Source organism: Saccostrea echinata, unplaced genomic scaffold, assembly GCF_033153115.1.
Source record: "Saccostrea echinata isolate AGI-Se365-2 ecotype Australia unplaced genomic scaffold, CSIRO_AGI_Sech_v1 ptg000054l, whole genome shotgun sequence".
Taxonomy (NCBI): Eukaryota; Metazoa; Mollusca; class Bivalvia; order Ostreida; family Ostreidae; genus Saccostrea; species Saccostrea echinata.
The window spans coordinates 40505254-40523169 of NW_026889803.1; positions in this window are offsets into that span (position 1 = coordinate 40505254).

Below are 17916 nucleotides of genomic sequence, written 5' to 3' on the forward strand. Positions count from 1 at the left end.
ATGAACCTTTCTTAATTTTAAACATATGATCTGGACAGGATGGTAAAGACAACTAGACAGACACCCAAACATATAGACAAATCTTATACCGAGTATATTCTCAAACTTAAAGTAGTTATCAAAAAAATAAAATTCACTTTTATTTTTACCATCAGAAGTAAAGGACAGAATCTCAATTGTTTTTTTCCGATGATTTTTAAAACTACGCTGATATTATTGAATGGTATATTCATTAGAAATTTCTGGCTCTTGGTACGTTCGACAGAAGTTTAATCATAATAAAAACACATATAGTTTTCATGTAGTTTTTTTTATCATAGTAAATCAAAATTCTAATGCATTAATCATAGTCAATAAAAATGTCATAGTTTTTGCCATTAATTAACTCATCAAAGAGGTGTCTTTTAATTTTCTCTGTGAATTCAGTGGGTTGTGCTTACTACTGTATATTTAAGTATTAGTTCTTAATCTACCAACAACAATGTGGAATTTGGGGAAAATTGTTGCTCTCACACACCCGAGAACTTCCACAGTAAAGTAATTTTATTGTACCGTAAATCAAAGCGTAAAGGCAAAGCACCAAAGATAAATCAAACTGTTTCAAAGTTGTTTCAAGGCCAACAAATTATTTCACATACATGTACATGTACATGTATACTTAAATTAATTTAAAAATGTCCATGCAAATAATTTTATATATTTAAATATGACCTTATTTTATCGAGATCATTAAAATTACAAAGATTCACTTTGTTAAATTTCATGAACATTTATTCATCAATTAGTAGTTCATCAGATACAACGATATACCAACTTTAGAAAAGAGTATTAATTTCTGAAATACTATATTTTTTTTTTTTCAACCAAAAGAAACTTTTCGCCAATCCTTTCGTGCATTCTAGAGTTTTCATAGATTTTTTAAAAAGAAAAATAGGCACAGTGTATCGATAAAGCTGTGTGTATAATAAATAAATCTATCTTATATTCATTTGTCTCTTTGTGAATCAATTAGTGAACTGGGCCCCGTCTTACAAAGAACTTACGACTAAGACCAGATTGTAAATAACTCTCTTTTTATGCCCCCGTAATCAAAGATTCGGGGGCATATAGTTTTTGCATTGTCCGTTCGTTTGTCTATCTAGCTGTCTGTCTGTCTGTCTGTTTAACCTTGCCCATAACATTTGATTGGTTGGAGCTGTGGCTTTCATATTTCATATGTTTATTCCTTGTGACAAGACCTTTCTTTGGGTACCATCATTTTTGACCTTTTGACCTTGACCTTGGAGTTTGACCCACTTTTGCAAAATTTTATGAGACTTTAACCTTGGCCATAACTTTTTAACAGTAAGAGCTTAGGCTTTCAAACTTAACATGCATATTCCTTGTGACAAGACCTTCCTTTGGGTATTAACATCTTTGACCTCGGAGTTTGACCTACTGTGGAAAAAACTTTAACCTTGCTATAACTTTTGAACTATTTGTGCTAGGTCTTTCATACTTCGCATTTATACTCTTTATGGCTATACCTTTCTTGGGATACCAACAATTTTGACCTTTTGACCTTGACCTTGGAGTTTGACCTACTTCAATTTTGAAAAATTTTAACATTGGCCATAATTTTTGAACAGTTGGCGTTAGGGCTTTCATACTTCACATATTTATTCCTTGTGACAAGACCTTCCTTTGGATACCAACAATTTTGGCATTGACCTTGAAGTTTGATCTACTTTTAAAAACTTTTAAAAAATTTAAACCTTGGCCAAAACATTTGAACGTTTGGTTCTAAGGCTTTCACATTTAACGAGCATATGTATCACTTGTGACAAGACCTTCCCTTGGGTGCCATTTGGCCTTGACCTTGCCGTTTTACTTACTTTGAAAAAACTTTAACCTTCGCCATAATTCTTCAACGGTTTGTACGAGGGCTTTCATATTTCACAGGTATATTTTTCGAGACAAGACTTTTCTTTGGGTACCAACATTTTTGATTTCTTGACCTGGAGTTTGACTTGCATTTGAGAAACTTTAACCCTCGCCATAAGCTGCCATACGGGGGCATCAGTGTTTCACAAACACATCTTGTTTACATAAATTTGAAAATGGTTGAAATCTTTCTAAAACAAAACTTAGGAAGATATATTTATTCATGCAATTTTTAACAGAATCATTTACTAGTATTTAGCAAGATTTTACAATCAACTAATTTTTGGTCTTAGTCGTATGTTCTTTTGCTAAACGGGCCCCTGGTATGTACATGCACTGGAAAAACCTTTAAAACATTGGCTGCATGTACATTTTTAACAACTCACAAATAATATTTATTATTTCTTCCTAATAGTTTAAACTCGTTGTTATCACTAAGTCTAAAGTGTTAACACTCGACATATCACGAACAGGCACAAATAATAATAATAATAATAATAATAATAATAATAATAATAATAATAATAATACTTTATTTAGAGAAGGTAGCCTGATTAGTGTGACACACTATTCTTCCTCAGGGCCTTCTAATTACAACAATATTACACATGTACATCAAAGTAGCAAAGTTTAACAACTATATATTCATTAATAATAATAATTCAATAAATATTCATTACACTCTATAGGTAATTGATAAGTATCAATTATTTAAGAATAATTGTTTTAAAAGTAGAGAGTTCAATAATTCTGTACACACATCTGCTCTCCTGAGAGATTCGTCAATAGAACTTTAAACTCAGATTAAAAAAGATTTGAAAGTAATAAAAAGATCTTTGATTTCTCAAAAGTTACTTGGAAATGAATCATTTACCTTGGCTTTCACCAAAAATATTTCCACCGCGACAAATGAAACTTATATAACTTTCAAATGATCGATCAGCATTATACATTTATGAGTAAATTTCAGCAGAATGTCCTTTAATATTGCAGAACGCAACAATTCAAAACTTCCTGATTTATTGTTTAATTACAATGGATGAGTTGCGTGAAAGTATCATAGAACTTGCTACTGGAAATTGCCTTGAAATGCTTTATAAGGCGATCTTCGTTTGAGTAAATTGTCCTCTGTTGTAAGGTATTATCGTCAAATGACCTGAAGCAATTACAAAACTGTCAATAACAGTGGACAAAACAAGGGGAGTAACTCAGCAAAATAGAATTATTATAAACAAACCAACCCTCTTGTCAAAGCCATACAAAATAACTACGGTAATTTTCTGCAGGTCGACATTAATAGAAAAGGAAATGAAACAGACATTTAACGTAAATCTGAACGTATCCTATCTGTCCATGGCCAAAGTTGCAAATTGAGACTTTTTACGAACTAATTTTTCCCTCCTTCAACTCTAACAGTATATACGTTGTTGCTTTACATTTTAATATGTAACTTTTTCCCCCTTTTATTCCAAAATAACAGTCTTAAGGTCGACCCTCTGGATGGTCAAGAACGATGGAGATTTTGTGCAATATGGCTTCATGTTTATTAATTCATTTAGAGATTTAAGAACCATTCTCTGTAATGAATTACATATAAAATGAACTTTGAAGCTCTCTCTCTCTCTCTCTCTCTCTCTCTCTCTCTCTCTCTATATATATATATATATATATATGAGCTGTGGCATGCATAGTCTCAGAATTTCTCCAAACTCTCTGTAGTGAAAGTCTTTGATACCGTACCGTAAACTCAAATCAGGAAAAAAATGGTTGCTTTATGTCATGGTTACCATGGCAACATGCCCTAAATTTTGAAAAGTGGCATTTGTGAACATGTTCAGAGTCCCATAGTTAAAGTGTGCAGCAATACAAACAAATGGCAGTGGTTGTTGTCCAAAAGTTGAAGATCTGATGTCTTTGGGAAATCAACTATTACATACGTTACTATGGAAATAAAGTATTCAAAAGAGACGATTTTATTCATTCATTTTTATGAAGTCATAAACTCAAAAATAAATGCAATTAATGGTTGAAAAGCAACCAAATAATAGGGAAAGATCCTTGTAACATATATCAAGGACATTTCATATTAACTCTCTTACGTTGTAATCTCATTCTATTTTTTCAATTCAAACAGGAGAAGATAACGAACAATACAATTCTATGAAGAGGACATACGGATCCCTGGAAATTCCAGGGGTGGGATCAGATGCCTAGGAGGAGTAAACATCCCCTGTTGACGATTACACAATTAGTGCCCATCGAAATTCCAACAGTTTGTTGGAAGACCTGGTATCCGAAGACTACATATATGTCAATGAGGAACTCTGGCATCCTTTTAATATCAACTTCAGAGTACTTAAAAAGTACATTTCTATATAATTGGTGATCAATTCTTAAAGGCATTGGTGTGGTCCTAATTTTCATTTTTCAAAAAATTCAATTTAAATTCGTTTAATACAGTGTTGCTATGGAAATTATAGGAAAAATATGTATAAAAAGCTGAAAATGTTTTGTTTCCTTGGATACGTACCCTTGTATGCAGATTCCCAAAACTTTTATGATTTATATTAAAGATCAATTAACTTGACTTTAATTTTGATAATATACAGTTAAAGTATATCATTGAGGGAGTTAGCAAGATTCCAGTTCCCCAAGGCCAGGACTAGTCCTGGTCGAGGGGAACTGGAATCTTGCTAACTCCCGCAATGATATACTTTAACTGTTTTATTATACCGATACAAACGTAAAATCTAGAGGATTCAGATAGCGTGTTTTCATAGCAGGGATTAGCTCACTGAACTAACACACGGGGACTATTCCATTCACATATCATACCAATGTAAAAGTTAAATCTAGAGGATTACGGATAACCGGGAATTAGCTTTTGACGCAGGGCTTAACTCACTTGACTAACGCACGGGGATTAGTCAATTCGTAATGATTCTAGGGAATAAGTCACATCTAACGATCTAATGTTATACAGGGAAAAATCAGTAGAGGAATAATACTACCACTCAATTTTGTCGCCCGCGTGGCGCAGTGGTTAGAGTGTTCGCTCTAGAGTCGCGGAGTAAGGAGTTGATCCTTACGTCGCGGGTTCGAATCCCACTGTGGGACGTTTAGACCGGTCCTTCGGATGAGACCGTATAAACCGAGGTCCCGTGTCGCAGTAGGTGTTGGCACGAAAAAGAACCCTCACTGCTTAAAGGCCCTAAGTGCCGAGCATAGGTCAAAATTTGCAGCTCTCCGCCGGCAAATGGTGGCGTCTCCATGAGTGAAAATTTCTCAAGAGGGACGTTAAACAACAAACAAACCACACAATTTCTAACTGGATGCAAGAAGCTACCACATAGGGTTTAATACTGTTATAAAATTAACAAAATCAAACATTTTTCCTTCTTGATTGCCATAGCAACAATGTTATTTTCTTCAACAAACTTTATCAATACATGATATTCAACTGTAATTCTATCAGATAAGTACTATTCATGGTGAGTCAGATAGTATGTTTCTTGATTAAAATGTAACTTAATTTCTAAAGCAGCAAAATATTATCCCTTAAAACCACTGGTGCGTTGTTTCCATGGTTACACTGCAAAGTAACAATTAATCCCAATTTTTTTTTTATGTTGTCTTTGTTACAAGGTCTTAACGATGTATATTTGCCAGTCTTGAACCAAATTTTATTTGATATACATATATGTTTCTGGTGTTAATTTGTAATAATGGGCAAAGTTTCGTTCAAAATCGGTAACCATGCGTGGCAAAAAAAGTTTAAGTGGTTACAAAGAATAATGTCTATGAGATGTATGTCTCTTGACTTTAATAAACTGAACTGAACTGAAAAAAGTAGCAGCAATACTCCATTAAAAAAGAATTTATAGCTTTTAAGTGGTATGATGACGTATCTGTTTTCCCCACGCGCGATAAATTGACGGGACAGCGTAACCTTTGCATTACAATTTAGATGACTCTTATGTCGACAGGTCACAGAAAAAACAAAAACCGACAACGTGTACCCCGAGATAAGGAATACTTTCTAAAGAATTCAAAAGGTATGAATTCGATCAAAATTCCACTATTGTAGTACAACTCGTAAAGGATTAACCAGTTCAAAATGATATGGAATTTGCCGAATGTCGCGTTATTTCGAAAAAAGAAAACTCCATAATGTCAAAATATGACATTTCTTTTTAAAATTCCCAGTAGACTATGTCGCACGCTGTCTGCAGGGAAGAATCCGATAATCGTTTTTAATCGTTTTATGCATTTTACAGCATATATGTTGAAGAAGTGTCGTTTGGTAATTTCATTGATAAAAACAAGCGAGGCCCAATTCTACATTTGAGATGCAATTAGTTGATTTTCCATGGACTAGTCCACACTAAAAATGAAGTTTAACACACTCTGATCAACTGAATTCAATATTTTCTCATTCATTGTTTTCATCACTGTCTTGCTCGACTTCCATATACCCTATATAGCAGTAAGAACTGCAAAAATCCGTCAGAGAAGAATATACAAGATTGGCTCAAAAATGTTTTGGCATGTAATCAAATCAATTCCGAAACTGTATTGCAAAATAGTCATGATTGATACACAAAGTGAAATATTGCATCAACCCTCCAAAACTGTATTTTCTGTGTGCGGTATTTACGGACTGATCGCATATTTACATTTTTAAATTTCTTTGTCCTAGATAAAACTACAAATAGTAAAAATGCTTGATTTCTACATATTTACATTTCAAATTTCTTTGTCCGAGATAAAACTATATATGATTAAAACATTGATTTTTTCATAAAGCTCCTAGTTCATCGATAGACGTGGTAAAAAAAAATCACATGCGGAGCGGGAGCGAGAAAAAGAGAAGTGGGCGGGGTTAGGACCGAGCACGTGAATTTATGGAATCATGAAAATATAAGGATTAACTGTCAGTTTTTTGGTTTTATGATGATGATCAAGCGATTGGCTTGCGTGATTATTTTATGCATAAACGCCTTCGGCGTTTATGCAAATTATCACGCAAGGCAATCGCTTGATCACATCATAAACCAAAAAACTTGACAGATATTCCTTAAATAAAGCTACTGGTTCATTGAATGGCGTGGTTAAAAAAAATCTGCGGAGCAGAAAAGAGAGAGACAGAAGTAGGCGGGGATTGTTGCACGTGAATTTACGGAATCAATAGCATGTAAATAAAAAAATAACTGTCAATTTTTTTTTTAGTTTCATGATGATGATCAAGCAATTGGCTTGCATGATAATTTTATGCAGAAGGCGTTTATGCAAATTATCACGCAAGCCAATTGCTTGATCACATCATGAAACCAAAAATTAGACAGTTATTCCCTAAGTACGTGCACTATGTTTCAAAATAATCAACTTCCATGGCCTGTTGATCGCTGTCTTTGAAAGGTATGTAAATGTTAAGGAAAAGAAAAGGTTATGTTTTTCATCCATGAATGTTCGTCTGTCTGTCTGGACTCTCCGCAATCATTAATAAATTTAGATGAAATTTTAGAAAAATAAAATATACCGTTGAATGAGGAACAATCGACTAGATTTTGAGACTGATCCAGCAAGCTGTACAGATGCTGGGATTTTTTAAAAATAAAGATATTGTAATTCTGCCTCTCTAAACTACATGTGTATTTGCACAGTATCTCAAAAAAGTTGTACACAGTTTTTCTACGGATTTTTGAAGAAAATGTATATGATGTAAAAGACATTAATGTAAAGATACAGGGTCATCCAATGAGAAATGCACATAAAAGATCTTTTTTTCTGAGCGTAGTGCATCACACCAGAAATCATAATCTGTGATTAGAAGAGAGGTAACTCTTGTTTGTATACTTAGGATTAATCGAACACTGCCCTCTTGTTTGGAGAAATATATACAAATCTCAGCCTTCTCACTTTTGACAAAGACAGGAATGGGACATTAGAAATCTCTTTAACGATTATGATATTAGATTTTCAACTTTTAGCTTCAAGATTTACCCAATAATTAGCATCTGTCGCTAAAAATCACGTGCAGAAACCAGCACTGGAATGACCTCATTCCTCAACAGATAAAAACATATTTTTACATTATAATTAATTATAAATCAGACGATGAATTACATTTTATACTTGCATAAAAGATCAAGGTCATCTAATATTAATTTATTTGACGTCAAACACTAGACATATTCTTAAAGGAAATACAAAATGTAATTGATACGTTCTACATTTCTGTTAATTGAATAAGATGTTACATACAGATGATTAACAGTCTGTAGTTGAGTAATATATAAAAAGTTACTGTTACAATGTTGGTCTGAAACTTTATGTTCACAAAAAAACAAGAACTTTTTTATACCCTAGAGATTCAGAAAATTATAAAAATATGAAACCTTGGACTCTATTGGAAAAGAAACTCGATATACTCATTTTTCTAGCATTAAATGTGTACACATGAACAAAATATTGTTGCTACTGAATGCATACATAATGGAATGTCTCAAGAAACTCTATAATATCTCTACATGAAAGAGAATTTTCCGTTAATTACTGGTAACTGTGTAACGTTTTATACGTACATGTTGATAAAAGAAAATGAAGCATATTGCATTTTTCTTACCTAAAGTTTAAGCAAGGCTGGAAAATTACAAAAATTTTAAAAACTTTTAGGTAAAACCAGCTTTCGGTAGCCACTTTGCTAGCAAAAAAATCACTACATCTAATAGAACATGATGAACAGAGGTTAGGTTGGTTATCAAAGTTTGGTTGCATGACAGGTGTTTGCATACATATCGTTGTCAGCTGATACATCAGCCGAAACGATATAATTAAAAACAGCTTATAGAGACAAAAGGGTTACATTATCGATAACATATAGTGCATATTAGAATATAAAAATAGGAAAAAAGGTGACTTGATCCCAGATTTAAAAAGAAAATTAAATGGAAAAGGGGAGAGGTCCATACCCCAAGTGCCTGTGGCTACAATAACATGCTATGTACTTTGAGTATATTAAGAGTTAGAATTCAAAAAAGAAGTCCATGGGCCAAATGGCTCCCCTGAGTCACTTTTGCTATTCTATTCAAAATGAAGGGTTTGTCCCTCTTTATTTCCAAGAGATTTGTGCCCCTTTCGTGGTCAACCCCTCCTCCAAGGACCATGATTTGAACTTTGAATCTGCACTACCTGAGGATGCTTGCACATTTAAAACGATTTATTATGGCCTTGCTGTTCTATGAAGAAGATGCTTAAAGATTTTTTTCTTATAAATTCCTATGCAAAACTAAAATACCATATTGAGATCCCATCTACCCCGCGTTAAGAACAAACTTAAATCTGTGCTACTTTAGAATGCTTGTATATCAATAGGATTAATCATAGCTATGCGGTTCACGAGGAAAAGATTTTTTAAAAAAAATATTGTGCATTCTTCTAACAAGAGGCCTAAGGGCCTTGAATCGCTCTTCTGATAAACTGTACAACCTATCACTTCTTTTTGAAGCCTCTAACTATCCTGTATACTGTATTTAGATAAAGCCTTGAAATTCAAAAGGTAGGTCATCATGACCTACATTTTAGATGAAACACTTTGAGAAACCAAAATGATTCTAAGCCAATTAGTACCTAAGAGTAGGTCATGGTGACCTACTTATCACTTGTCATTCTCTGAGGACCCAAGATGCATCAACTAAGTTTGATGATTCTAAGCCAATTAATACCTAAAATATTTTTAAAATTATTAACATAAAATTTTAAAAGTAGGTCATAGTGATCTACTTTTCAGATGACATACTTTGAGGACCCAAGATGCATCAACTGACAAAGTTTGATTATTCTAAGCCAATTAGTACCTGATATATTTAAATAAAGCCACAAAATTTCAAAAATAGATCAAAGTGACCTCCTTTTCACTCGATTAACTTTGTGGACCCAAGATGCATCAACTGACAAAGTTTGGTGATTCTAAGCCAATTAGTACCTAAAAATAAATAAAGCAATAAAATTTCAAAAGAAGGTTCTAGTGACCTACATTTCAGTCAACTTACTCTAAGGACCCAAGATGCATCAACTGACAAAGTTTGATGATTCTAAGCTAATTAGTACCCGAAATATTTCATTACAGCCATATAAATTGAAAAGCATGTCACAGTGACCTACTTTTCAGAAGACGTACTCCGAGGACCCAAGATGCATCAACTGACAAATTTTGATGATTCTAAGCCAAATAGTACCCGAAAATATTAAATACAGCCATAAAATTTCAAAAATAGGTCACGGTGGCCTACTTTTTAGTTGCTGTACTCCGAGGACCCAAGATGCATCAACTGACAATGTTTGATGATTCTAAGGCAATTAGTACCTGAAATATTTAATTAAAACCATAAATTTTCGAAAGTAGGTCACTGTGACCTTCTTTTCTGGACCTAGTCCGAAGACCCAAGATGCATCAACTGACAAAGTTTGATGATTTTAAGCAAATTATTACCCAAAATATTTAATTATGGTCATTTAAATTAAAAAGTAGGTCATGGTGACCTACTTTTCAAATGACCTACTCCAAGGACCCAAGATACATCAACTGACAAATTTCGATGATTCTAAGCCAAATAGTGCCCGAAAATATTAAATACAGCCATAAAATTTCAAAAGTAGGTCAAGGTGACCTACTTTTAGGTTGTCGTACTCCAAGAACCCAAGATGCATCAACTGACAAAGTTTGATGATTCTAAGCCAATTAGTATCTGAAATATTTAATTAAAGCCATAAATTTTCAAAAGTAGGTCACGGTGACCTACTTTTCAGTAGACTTACTGTGAAGACCCAAGATGCATAAACTGACAAAGTTTGATGATTCCAAACCAATTATTACCCGAAATATTTAATTATAGTCTTTATAATAAATTGAAAAGTAGGTCAGGGTGACATACTTTTCAGTCGACTTACTCCGAGGACCCAAGATACATCAACTGACAAATTTTGATGATTCTAAGCCAAAAAGTACCCTTTAAATATAGCCATAAATTTTCAAAAGTAGGTCACGGTGACCTACTTTTGAAAATTTATGGCTTTAATTAAACGTTTTTCGAGGTCCCAAGATGCACCAACTTACAAAGTTTTATTACCATAGGCCTTAAAATGTCCAAATTATGCCTCTAAAACGCTTTTAAATCGAATGTCTGCAAAGTTAAAAAAGTAGATCCCTGTGATCTACTTTTTACTAAATATGTTTTATGGCCCTAAGATGCATCATCTTACAAGATGTAATGATTCTAAACCTCTCAGTATTCGAATTAATGACCTTAATTGTTTTGAAAAAGATTAGCCATAAAATTCAAAAAGTAATCAAGGTGACCTACTTTTTAGTCGACGTACTCCGAGGACCCAAGATACATCAAGTTTGATGATCATAGGCCTTAAATTGTTCAAAATATGCCTCTAAATCATTTTAAAAAAGAATGGCTGCAAAATTTAAAAAGTAGGTCACCGTGACCTACTTTTGAGTCAACATGATATGACGTCCTTAGATGCATCAACTGACAAGATTTGATGATCCTAGTCCTTATAGTAAGCAAAATATCAACATTTTAATAAAATGTAATTTTTGGTCAAATTTGAAGTGACCTTGAGACCACGTCCTTTGCCCCAGGGTGATTCCCCGTGCAAATTTTAATCTACAACATATCCTCATCCTTTTATGTAAGTTTGGTGATAATCTGCCCAGTGGTTCTTGAGAAGAAGATTTTTTAGCAACCAGTACTTTTGTTTCTATTTTCCTTATTATCACAACCCTAGTTTTAGTATAAATGGGAGCCCTTGGGCCAAGGATACCCTGTGACAAATTTGACAATAATTGGCCAAGGGGTTCTTGAGTTATGGCCCATATTCTAAAAAGTTTACGCACACCGCACAAATGGCCAAAGCCTTAGTTCTTTGAGCCTTTGGCTCAGAAGAGCTAAAAATCTTTGTGTTTTATTTGTGCCCCACCCTACCCCCGTGGGGTATGATTTGAGAAAATTTGAATCAGCACTTCCTGACAGTGCTTATGTATGAATATGACTGACAGGGCATTGCTATTCTGGATAAGATTATATATGTTTTTATTATAAATTCCCATGTAAAGTTTTGATTCCATGTTTTTCCAAATGCATCCCACCCCTGTAAGTCATGATTAGAAGCAGAGTGAACCTAGAATTCCCTTTATCCAAAGACGCCCTTTGAAAAGTTTGTTTTAAATTGGACCAGTGGTTCTGGAGAAGAAGTCGAACATGTTGAAAATTTACAGACAGACCGACACTGGACAAAATGTGATCAGAATAACTCACGTGGGCTAAAAATAAAAAATCAAACAAATTCATTTTATTTCATTTTCTCTAATTTTTAGCGATTTTAAAAATAGCAAAAATTTAACTTCTAGACTCCGTGGAAAAAGTTCTCAGTACCCAGATTTCTAGAATTAAAGAATTACTGCATGAATAAAACACCATAAACAAACAGAAATTCGGTATTCAACATTAAAATGAATAAATTTTATAAAACAAGCAAATTTTAATTTATAGGTTGGAAAGGTGTCTTTTCCTTTGATTTTTGTTGATAAATAATGAAAAAGGACGATGATCAAATTAAGTAACATTTTTTGCCTTTATTATACATGACATTCACATTTTAGAACAGCATGTACTTTGATATATGCTTTGACTTGTGAAATTCCCTATGTTTCTTTCAAAACATATTTAGGTCTACACATATTAACAATATGTACTATAGAAGCGTCAACCGTCCAGTACTCTGATTTTCTTTATAATTTCCTTGAAGGGCAACATGTACATGTACTTTTAAGGTATTCTACACTTAATAGGATCTAATTTTCTATTCTTAAATATCCATCATGTATAATATACTCTCGCGATATGTATTGCAATATTTTCAAATGGTATTTTCTTATCATATTTACTTCCTTCTACATGCAGAATGTACAGAACTATGACAAATAATCAATAAAATATATCTTGTTGATTGAAAAATACAACTAAATACACCCATACAACAGCTTTTGTCTTACTGTTTGGCATGATCGCAAACCTTTCTGATTTTTCTTTATATTTTATGATAGAATTCCTAAGTCCAAGCATTTTGCCGGTATATCGGTATTACAAAAACGTATTGCATTACAATATTTTTGTCGACATACCGCAATATACCGGAATATCGGTGCCCAGTCCTAATTTCAAAACATTATAGAGTATAGGAAAGGGTTTACCAAGAGAAATCCCCCTCCCCCCCCCCCCCCCCCCAAATATAAAAAAAAAAAATTTTTAAGCAGGAATTAATCAATGAAGATTGCAATGAGGTATATGGAGGACAAGCGAATTTTTTTTTTAATTTAATTAAATATAAAGGGGGATAACTCTTCAAGGATAGGTTAAGGTCATAATTGTTTTTTACATACTGATGGTAATAAATAGGAATTCTGTTTTAATATACAGAGTCAACCCGATCATACCTATTATGTATTCAATTTCATTGAATCTTAGGCTATTAGGGGTGGAATACCTTAATCAGTTATTTGTTTCATGTACATTTCACGTATTATATGTGATAAACACATTTGTTCTGGATCAATATTTCCAACATAGTGATGGATCCTGGACTTAATGGCAGTGTTCAGAAGGAATGTACAACTTTGACTAAATGAGGAATTCTGCATATTTCTCATCTAAAGATAAAGTGAGTCTGGAAAATTCCTTAACTTTATGGTAAAATTAGCTTTTGGTACCCTGTTTCACTAAAAGTAGTCAAAAACAAGCGGAAGCAGTAATAGATCACAATTAATACAAGAAAACATTGATGTAACCATCAATTGTCGCCCGGGAAATAAATAAAGTAAACAATGGAAATGAGTCTTTATCATCAAACCGCTTCGATATGTGTGAAAAAGGCATGCGTCTAAATGATGGAGACGATAGTCGAGAATATTTTGAAAACTTATAGTCGGATGAAAATCGAACAAAAACGATACCCTTTTAAACTTTATCAATTCCTCAAGTAAATGTTGGCTGCATAAAACATAATTTGAAACCAGACATATGCATCACCTATTTTCAAAAATATCTTTCACTTTAAAAATATAAAACACGAACTGTGTAAAGTACATTTTTACGTTTTTATGCGATAAGTAAAATTCGATGTTCTAAAAAAAGGGACCTGTCGTTTTTTCGATAGTAAATGATAAACAACTTTATATATTAAATATGAAAAACATATATATTTTTACATATTCACTTTATGGAAGTAAATATATTGTGTATCTCGTAATTTATAAAGGGAAAGAACATTCTGATTAACAATCTTTTTAATGTTTAGAAAACCTTTAATTCTGAATAACTTCTCCCACCTCAATCCCCATATACCAACATTTGAACTTATATGTATAGAGCAGCCCGGTCCTCCGGGCTGCAATAAATAAACTTGGCTACAAACAAAAAAAGAACTTACAGGCTTTTATGCAATACAAAAGCGATTGTGTTCAGCTCGTTGTCATTGTTATAAATGCTCCTAAAATTTGTCTTATAAGATGCCCTTGAAGCGCAAAATAAAACGTACTCTGTTCTGTTAGATTTGCTGACATTTTTATTTATTCATCTTTTAATTTATATTTTAAAATTTACACGGTCCACTTTTAATAATCATATGCTGTTTAAATTGTCCACAGGTTTTTTAAATATATAGTTTAATAAAGTTAAGGTTATGTTAACTTTTTTCTTTTCTTTTTGGTTGACAACACTCAAACCCTTTTAGAAAACGGCTTTTACTTTGTGGCGTAAAATATCTGTAGGATTTTTTTTTATTACGAGACAGTTTCAAAAAAAAAAAAAGAAGAAGTTTTCCGCAAAACAAGAGGCCCATGGGCCAAACGCTCACCTGAGTCATTTTTGACCGTACTATTCTTTAAGAGCAGATTTCCTTTCAAATTTCCCTCTAATTTCATAACAAATTTTAATTCCATATTGTGAACCAAAATCTACTCTAAGGAAGCTTTGATGTAATCAACGTTCAACCCACAAATATAACGTTCTGTGATAATTAATTAGGTTTAAAACAAAACAAAGTTTATATTCACAAATTTTTTTTTCTCAAATGCAAAAACAATTTACATGTATAGATTATGCAGTTGTTTTTGCTCTACATTTCGTATGTTAAGAAAAAGAAATTTTAAGATTTCAATTACATTTATATGAAATTATCATTTATCAAAAGTAACGAATGACAAGAAACTACATGTGTAGAAGTGCATGTAACATACATGTAATCTTACATAAAAAAGCATAGTTCAGAAAATGGAATAAAAACTACAAATTGACTAGTTATGACCTATTATATCTACATACATAATATACTATAGACAAATGGACCAATACTTTCTGTCCTTTTCTACTTCCTTGAAGCACAGCATGTAGTTTCAACAAATATTTTTGTGGAAATCCGTAAGTTCTTAACAAAACATACCGGGTATTTATGCCTACACACAGAATGCACCATACAATTAAAGACTTGATAAGACGGGTTCAATCGGAATTACCACCTCTGCCTACAAATTCATTTTTAATTCTGAAGTTTTTATGCTCTACAAAACTTTTAGACAGCTGGGGCAACATTACATCCATGAAGTACTTTTAATTGCAAATCTATGGAACTGATACCATGCTTTAAAAGATCTATTATTGCATAGGTCCTCTTACTTCTGTTCTCAAATGATTATGTTCTTTCCGTTCGTACACTTTGAAAATAAGTAGCTTATTCTACATTGTTTGTATCTACACATAAACATCAGGCAGTGATAAAAATACATTGTGGACTGAGGATGATTTACAGTGCAGTAATTAATTTAAGGAATTAATTATGCGGCTCTTATCGGATGACACAATAGTAAATAGGACTGACCAGACAGACCATGGCAGAAAGGTTAAAAACTAAGTGGACATGTTAATTGAATCGGGACTAACCCCAAATGCCGAAAGTTGTAAATGCGGCCTAATGTAAATTTTCTTCCTTCGAAAAGTGGGTTTTTGAGAGAAAATTTGGCCAGATCAGGAAAAAATGTTGCGAAAACTAGGGCTCCTATGATGGCTTGGAAGTTTATTGTTTTTAATGTATTTAAATTTTCGCCCCCACAGCCAAATTGCCCCCTGGATGGAAGAGAAAATTCTTAAACCTTATTGCCTATCTATAGGACACCACCGACCATGCATGTTCTAAATGATGATTTGGCTACTGCGTAAGGAGAGAGATCAAAAGATCAAAGTCGGATAAAAAAAAAACTAAATTCAAATAGTCAGGAGAATGAGGGTCAAGAGCCCCAGAATTGTTGCTGTCCAACATTGAAAATTACACGAAAAGTGCATATTGTACATGAGACGTTATATCATAACATTGTTATTGATATTTGATTCTTTTCTATGATTAAATAGATATAAGTTATATACACTAGAACTTGTAATCAAATGTCATTAAAATTATTCATCAAATTTAGTTTTGAGGGGCAAGGGGTGATAAACCATAATGCGAATTTATCATGACTTTTTTTCAGACATTGAACTTAAGAATAATGTCGCTTTTCGGCCTCCAACTGGCATGCCCTATGAAAATGAAAATTACCAAACCTTATTGAAAATCTATTTAGGAGACATCACCAATCACATTCCAAAAGATGAATTGGCAATGTTGCCTAAAATGTATGAGGATTCTGGGATACCAGGTTTTGTAGAAACTTCTTTTTTTAACCTCAAATAGGTCCCTAGGATGAAATTGAAAATTCTAAATCTACAAGACATCACCCAATCATGTTCCAAAATAATATATAATTTGGCTACTTCATAAAACTTAAAAGGAATTCTGGGAACCAGGTATTCGAAGAAAAATGTTTTCCGACCCCCAGTTGGCTATCATGGTGAAAATAAAAATTCTGAAAATTTTTTTTGAATCTACAGGACTTCAACAATCATATTCCAAAAGATGAATAGCTACTGCCTAAAAGTAAGAGGAGCTATGGAAACCAGATTTTTGTAGAAAACGTTGTTTTCGATCCCAAATTGGTCCCCAGGGTGAAAATGAAAATTCTGAAAATCTACTACACATCTACAGGGCAACACCAAACATATTCTAGAAACAAAGCATTTTTATTTTAAAAAATCAATTGATCAATGGGGTGAAAAAAGTAGTTTGAAGAACCAGGTCTTCGTTGAAAAACATCGTTTTTCAACCCCCAATTGGCTCCTAGTGTGAAAAATAAAATGATGGAACCTTTTTGAACATCTACAGGACACCAACTATTATATTCCAAAAGATGAATTCGTTATTGCGTAAAACGAAAACGGAGTTCTGGGAACCAGGTTTTCAAAGAAAACATCGCCCCCAATGGGATTTCTGGGTGAAAATGAACATTCTGAAACCTTATTGCACATCTATCACATACATGCATTCAAAAAGATGACTTGTTTGCTGTTTAGGGCAGTTTGATGAAGACGTGAGACAGACAGACGGACGGGCCAAGATAGAGAAAGTGCGGGTATAAAGATGCCTATTGCATGTATTACAGGCAATCATTACTGAATACATATTTATTTGAATAAGAAGGAGAAATATATAACTCAAATGTTTCAGAATGCATTTTGTTAATGCCCAAAATTAAACACCTTTGAGGACTTTTCCTACTAGAACTTCCGAAAGAATTATACCCTATATTCAGCACTTGCATTAGGGGATCTATCCTAGCCCTAGAATTGTTTAAGTTAGACATTTTAAAAAATATTTCGACTGTTTATCAAAAATGAAAATATTTTGATGCTGATGTTATTTCCGGCTGTAATGTTCGAGATTATGCTTCAGTAGGGGAATTTCGGCTGTAAGGTTCGAGGGGGAGGTTCGAGATTATGCTTCAGTAGGGGAATTTCGGCTGTAAGGTTCGAGGGGGAGGTTCGAGATTATGCTTCA